Here is a 7,826-nt window from a genome sequence, read left to right as displayed (position 1 = left end):
TCTTGAATATTCGAATTCTATTGGTCATCAGAAATAACACTATACGTGCCAAAGGATAATCTTACCAACAATGACCTACCAGTTGTTACTACTAGGAGTGTACCCTCTCTTCAATGTCTTTAAACACATTTCAACACAATAACTTTTGCAATAAGTCTGCAAGTGCAGTTTGGCACACATGGTCATGCTGTCCAGTTTGCCAACACAAACCGACCTAGTCTGGAGTATGGAATGTTTCTAGACTGCACAAAGAGTCTACAGGAACTAGAGGAACTATTCTGAGCAGTCCTCCTCAAATGGTCCATAAAAGAACACAATGCCTCTTACCACAAATTACTTTATTTAAAGATTATCCTCATTGAAAGTTGAACAGAAAATGTGTCAAGTTAAGCTGCCATTAGTTGAGAAGAGAACAGACTTCTTGCTGAGTTGTACTTACCTTAGAGGGGTAATTCCCTGACTGCTTAGATGGAGGGAAAAGTTGAGTCAGACAATGAGAGAGATGTGGTAAAATACTCCTCAGACTTCTGAAGACTTTTCAAGCCCTCCTCTCTCCTCTCCTCTCCTCTCCTCTCCTCTCCTGCTCTTTTTCTCTCTCTGCAGCACAGTCCTCCCCCCACATCTGGATGAGAGTGGGATGAAATAGAAGGGGCTGACCGGTAAAGGAGAAAAAATGAAGAGAAGTTTTCAGTCACCCCACCAACACACACACCCCCTTCTTTTCCTCTACTCCTCCTCCTCCTCCTCCTTTTCTTCTTCACAGAGAGAAGACGGGGAAGGAGAGAGAGAGAGAGGAAGAGAGAGAGAGAGAGAGAGAGAGAGAGAGAGGATTGGGGTATTTACCCACAGCTTGTTCTTGTTAAGCTTTAGTTAACTCTGATGTGGGGGGCAGGGGGCTGCTGTGCTCCTGTGTCCGGCCTTGGGAAGCACATAACCCGGAGCAACGGAGGTCCAAACAAGCACCTCATGCTCTTTTCTGTCATGATTATCTCTCTCATTTCTCTCACCGTATAGCTTCTGAATACCATACCTTATCTGTCTCCAATGAAAGAATGAAGAATGTACATTTCTTTCAATCTACTATCTGTCTAAGATCTTATCCTTCCTGTTTCTTTACTTATAAAGTAAGATGCTAGGTAACCCTGAGACCATGAGTTTAATTTTCAGGTCCCAAACATACATATGGGTTTGTATACTCTAACTCTACCTTACACTCTAACATTGTTATTTTGGACAAAAGTGTCTGCAAGATTGATAAATGCATTCATTTTCGGTGCACAGTCAACTATTTGAGACGTGTACATAGTGTGAGAGGACTGTCCTGCAGAATAACAACCTCTTTTCCAACACTGCCCACTCTGTTGTCTCCAATTTTGCCTGGGTCTGTTCAGGAAAGGGTTAATGTTCCCTGCATGGACATAATGCGCCCAGGCAGCAGGGGCGCATGCAGAATCACTACCTACCACCCCCCCCCCCCCCCCCCCCTCCTCCTGAAACAATGCACAGGGTGTTTTGTGCAAAATCAGACACGTCGCTCAGTTAAGCACAGGACACTGCACACACCGGGGAATTGAAACAGCTGCTGACTAGCTAATATAGGTTAAAAATAAGCACCACCGTTTTGTGCCCTGGTTTTATTCTCTCCCTCATCACACACACACACACACACACACACACACACACACATGATTTATGTGACGTGTATTTTCTAGACCAAGGCATGCAGTATATGTGAAAGCAAGCACAAACACAATACACACTTTCAGACACACATGCATGCACTTCACACATTAAATGTGAACTAATAGCACTATCTAAAACACCAGGCTCTTACACACAGTTTTGATCTTTATTTCTGATTTTTGAACTTGCGCGTGGTGAGAGATTTATTTAGCCTGGAAGCAACAGTCAGTGATTGCAGATGAGAATTATCTTAAAACTATAATCTGGCCTGTTTTTACCAATTATAAACAATGTCCGGGTAAAACAATACAATACAAAACACACATAAACTAACAAACAAATAACCAAACAAATGATTATCTTCTGCTGCTGTAATGTTTGTGAAAACATTTTAAATTTCCACGATCACCTTCTTGTATGTCAGATGCATGTTTCCATTGTAGCTGCTGTTGCTGCCTATCTTGTCTTGTAAGTCATCTTGACCTGATCTCATCTCGTCAAGAGGCCCTTCCTGCTCTCACACAGATGCAAATTCTGTCTTTTTACACAAGCCTTGTTTAGGGAGTTGGCTCCCAGTGCAGCTTGTAAATGTCTGGCTGGGGTGGATTGGACTGTCAGTCTCATCTCCTGCTAGGGAAAGACCTAAATGCTGAAGCCAGAGAGGTGGGGGAACGTGAAAATAAATCAGGAGCTATTGTTAGTCTTAAGCTGCTCAGACAGTTTCGGCCAGAAAGAAAAAAGTATAAGTGATTTGTCCGTCTGAAAAGGTTAGGCCAGTTGCGTCTGCGTATCAGATACAGCTCTTTTAGATTACGTCCCTGTAAATGCAAGCTGTGATACCTGCAAGATTAGATTGTTCCACACACTTTTGTGCATAACAGTAAAGGAATAACACAGGCATTGTAATATGTGTATTTTCTGTAAAGAGAACAACAAGCACAACTCAAGTCTTTATATGAACAAATTAAAATATTACTATAACACATATGACATCCATGGAATATAAGATAACAAAATATGACACATCCTTCAAGTGCTTTTAAGTACAAACATGTATGTGCACTAAGAAAATGGTTTTATGAAACATGTCTTGTCCCCGACAGGGATTTGATAAAGCGGGATCTGCATTTTCCATCTCCTCTGTCTGTCACCGTGACTGGAGGGGATTGGCTGGCCAGAGTGCAGGGGCAGTGAGCAGTAGCAGTCTGCTACTTTCATTCCAAGGCTTATAAATCAGAGGTGAATCCCTTTGAGAGACCTCCGAGTGCTGTCTGCACAGCGCTCACAGTGTCCTGTTGCAAAGTCAAATCACCCGAGGATCTTGTTTGAATAGAACGTTTTTTGCAGTGCAAGATTAAATAGAGGACTGTCAAGGACATTTTCATCTGAGGTTAAATTAAATACAGTTTAAAATCCCACAATTATTTACAGAAAATAAATAAAACTGCTATTTGTTCTGATAGACAGCTGGGGCACCACATCTGAGCATAACACGGGAAGTGACGTGTGAATGTGGAAATAAAATATGCAGAAACAACTATGTATCCCCAACAAGTTACAAATATTACAGACGACTTTGTACACCACATAACATATACAACACCACAATACAACCAACATGCATTTCAAAGAACAAAATAGCAAACACTGCTTCTTGACACTGACGCACAATTTGGTTCATTGGTTCCATTTTGGTTCAGCATCTTGGAGTTGTGACACTATTTCACCTAAATGAAAGAGGAAGTGTACATTTAAAGTTCCAACTGCTTCCTTTTTTGTATTATCAGGTACAAGGGTTGCATGTCACAACAAATCTCAGATCCCCTGATAGCTTACACGCATGTTTAGATGCAGTAAAGGCTGGCTGCAAAGTAGAGAGGTTGATGTAAAATGTGTAGAAAGCATCAAATACTTCTGAGGCCGGCATCAAAAGACAACAGTTGTCTCCATCATTGCCCCTTCTTTTACTGAATCACATTACACAACTAAAGCCAAAAAGCATGTAACACTCAGGCTGCAAAATGCCTTAAAGGAAATCTTTGGGATATTTAAACCTATTTTTAGATCTTTTTGGGTCCAAATATTTTCTAGGGAAAAAAAACAGCATGGCCTTACAATGGAATCCTATGGAGCAAGCATGCACGTCAAAGTCCGCTTGTTTGAGCCACTGACAGCCTCGTCAATGTAATCTTAGGGTCTGGAAAGGATCCTTACAGAGATACAAAATGTCTGTTTACCTCTCGCCTTCTTAACGGATAAGAAACTGTAAAAATTATAGACAGTCATTGTTTTCTCATCTTCCACTCTCTAACTTCACACCTCACTCAGTGCCCTAAATGTAGGGCCCAGGTTGAAAAATCCTGAAGTTTCCCTTTAAGACGGAGAGTTGTTCTTTATCTGGTAGGAAACTGCTTGGATGAGGCTACCCACATCCCACATGTGCTCACTATGTGGCCTTAAACACGGTTGTCACCATCTGGCAGGAAACTGTTGAGAGTGAGGTTGTCCCCGTAGTCGCTGTCCGTATCTGTGAATGGGATGAGGGCCCCATTGCTTTTTGGGGTCTTGGGTCTCATGGGAGGACCGTCACCATCTGGGAGCAGTGCAGAGATACACACCATCTCCGTCCCCTCCCCGCCCATTCTCACCCGGTACCGGTGCTTGGCAGCGGCGAGCTTGGTGCAGAGGATGATGGAGCACACCATAAAGAATGTTGCCAAACCCGCCAGGGACGCTATAGCTATCAGGCAGGCACCCACCAAATTCGTCTTCTTACTCGGAGACTGTGTGAACAAAGGACAGTCGCTCTTCCTCGGGGTCAGAGGTGGTGACTTGGAGGTGGTTGTTGCTGCAGCTGTTGTGACTTTGGGATGCGGCCTTGGGTGGAGGCCATTGGCTGAAGAGGTGGACGCGCCGCTGGTTGGCCTGTGCTCAGTTGTCGTCACCCTCTCAGAGTCACCGGATGCTCCAGAGACAGTGGTATGCCCTGGAACTGAACCATTAGATGAGGCTGTAGATGCATTGGTAAAGACAGTGTGGGTTGTGAGGAAAGGGTGAGACTTGTCTGGCGTTGAGTTGTTGACTGGGAGTGTTGGCTGAGTGGTTGAGGTGGGCGGTTCAACGTGGGATGACTGAGACGTATCTGTTGGAGTTGAAGTTGAGTCAGAGGAAGCTTTATCTAAATCAGAGGTGTGAAGTGTCACTGAGGGAGAGGAGGCATTGCTGGGATGTGATGTGACATTCGTCTCCAGCAAAGATGAAGCTCTGCCCACAGAGGTGGAAAGTGGTTTGATGGTAGTCTTGGAGGTGGTTTTAGGAAGCCCCCCAGAAGACTGGGTACTGTCAGTATTTGGTCTAGGATAAGTGCGGGCTGCTATGTTGGTGGTCATGTAAGAATGCGCCTCTATGTTGGCTTGTGTGGTCGGAAGGTCTTGGGTGACACTGGCAATTTTAGTAGCATTTGAGGCCTGTGTGACAAAGAGCTCTGCAGATGTCTGTGGAACCTGAGTGGTACCACTGCCTCCTGGGGTAAAGCCGTTTGTAACATTGTGAGGAACGTCCACGTCAGAAAGTGTGGCCGAGCGCCGGATTCTAGATCCTCCTTTTTTGATGTACTTGGGCGAGTGAGCACTGGAGAATTCTGGCGTCATCAAGACCAACAGCAACATGACAGACAGCATGACAGAAGATGAGTGACACAACCCTGCCATGGTGACCATTCTAAAAGGAAAACATCAGAAAAATGTTAGTCATCAGACGAAATAGATGCAGAAATATAAGAGAAATTGGCTTCTTGGTACTGTTTAGGGTATAACTCACACTGGGTGTTAATATCCTCTTGCACGCTGCATACCAAATAAGGAACCCTAAAACAGGGCCCTGTTTCAATTGTTGACCCCCAAATCTTGCAATCAATCAATCCACCACCTTGCTATGCTGATTTACATGAAGTTCTGAAGGTGTAGGTATTACAGGACAACATTATCTAACCCCAACGAACAAAAACACACCCTCAACAACACTCAACTACAACAAACCACCGGTTAGGGTGGAGAGACCTTCCCTATACCACAGAGCAACCGAAAGAGGATGTTTAGCAGACAGACGGATTGCATTTCGAGAAATACCCAGAGTGTTTCTGCCAGGAGATAGTTCACTATTTAAATAAAACCTCCACTGACTGTGTTTCTTTGCACACTAAAAAAAGAACATATCGAGCTCTCCATCATGTCATGAAAACAGGAAATGGTAAAAAGTAGTGTATTGTTCCCCCAGTATCACTCAGTTTGAAATCTGATATATAGAATTTTACATTCAAAATCTATTTTTGCGGGAGAAGTATACTATGCCACACGAATTGACAGTGTGTTGTGTTTGGTTAGGTAAAGGACTAAAATTGTTGAAAACAAGGCAATTCAAATCCAAACAGATGCAATAACCATTGTGAGTATAAAAACGATGGCTGAAACATACTTCTTGACAAATAGTTTGGCACCACACTTGACAGTCATTGTATTTAATAGATAATAGGGATATGATTTAAAACATTCAAAGCAATAAAAAGACAACACCTATTCACATTGGTAGATGATTCGAAGTCAGTTGTATGTTATGTCATCATATGAATTGCTCTAAAAGTCCTCGTCATGAACAAACAAACTTTGACAAAAACCTACAAAACGGGTTCACTAATCAGATACAACGATTTCAGAAACACTATCAAAAACAGCAAACCATATTTTTCAAAAGCATACAGTACGACACAAAACACATGGAAAGTTAAACTGTGCGCTAGATGTGACAAAAAAAAGAGGATCCACATCAAACCCAAGCAGCATCATACATATGCGAACATACAACACTTTATTCTAACAGAGCCTTACCTCAGTGCAGGTGAAAGGAGAGACATGGTCTTAACACGAGCAGCAGCAGATCACACTGGCACTTTTTGTGCAGAAACACATGTCTGAAGGTGGCACACGACTGTGTGTTGTTGGACGCAGGGCCCCACCTGAACTGAGGAAGCAGGAAGTGTTTCTGCGTCAAACGCAGAGTCAGAATGTGACTGAATACTGACAAAACTGTCATAGTCTTGGGCAAGAAGCTGCTTGATGGTTCTTGCTGGATTAAAACATTTCCGCTTGTGTTGTGTTTGTATGTGTGTGTGTGTGTGTGTGTGTGTGTGTGTGTGTGTGTGTGTGTGTATGTACTTCAGACTGAAACTGAAAGATGTGACCTTGTTTATTTTTGCTGCATTAAGCACTCACAGGTCACACTGTAGGGTTGATCATATTAACTGCCATGTAGTCCATAAAACCTCAAACCCACTTCCTTTTATCTGATATAAGTGCTATAGCTGATATAAGTGCTATATAAAGCCATCAGCTAAGGAAAGTGATTACCAATGACATTACATGAAGTTCTTGTGAGGAAGCTGACATTCAGCATTACATATCTTTATGTACGAATGTGCACCTTTCACAAGCACATATCTGAACAGCTGCAACACTGGTTAGACAGACATTGACATTGTCTCAATTGTGTGACTTTGAAGTCCTGATTTGGAGAAGAATGGTGTTGGCTGGTTGAAGGGTCTGTGTGTGTGAAATAGTGGAAATAGCAGCCTAGACAATGCATAGCCTACTTTTTTTGCAGTCATATGATTTAAAAACTCACTCTACAAGGCCTGGGAAAACCATAAGAATAATGTTATGTGCTCTTGAGAGATCTAGAGATCCTGTCTAGTGTAACAACTTCCCCTACTAGACTTAATTTCTGAGCTATGAGCAAATGGAAATGTGGCTGTGATGTGGCAAGCACAGAGGCCCATCTCCATGGAAACCACCACTTCCTGTTGCACTGAGTCACTGGTGAGCAAGCTACTTTTCTTGGGGCCACAGAGCGCATGTCTATTCTTGCCTATTCAGCGCCTTCCTGGTGAATTATAAACAGCACAACATTTCTCACAAACAAGACACAGGCCTTAAACTCAGAGCGCATTGGACAAAAACAAGAGACAAAAGAATAAGAAAACAAAAAACTAACAAAGCTGTTCTGTGAGAGCTAAATAGATCCATATAGTGAAAGATGAACGTAATGCTAAGTTTAGCCCCATTCTCTAGCCCTGGCTTAAGGTTGGATAC

The 7,826-nt window shown here is 42.9% G+C and overlaps 1 protein-coding gene across 1 annotated transcript in view; it reads right to left on the bottom strand.

Annotated features, from left to right (window-relative positions):
- Positions 1–610, bottom strand: part of tmem119b (transmembrane protein 119b) — a 2,447-nt gene extending 1,837 nt beyond the window's left edge. Inside the window, exon 1 of the mRNA XM_080847099.1 lies at positions 440–610. The gene's annotated coding sequence lies outside the window, so the exon portion shown is untranslated. The remainder of the gene's footprint in view (positions 1–439) is intronic.
- Positions 611–7,826: the final 7,216 nt, after the last annotated feature.

Source organism: Sprattus sprattus (genome assembly GCF_963457725.1).
Source record: "Sprattus sprattus genome assembly, chromosome: 11".
Lineage (NCBI taxonomy): Eukaryota > Metazoa > Chordata > Actinopteri > Clupeiformes > Clupeidae > Sprattus > Sprattus sprattus.
This window is presented reverse-complemented; position numbering and strand designations above follow the sequence as displayed.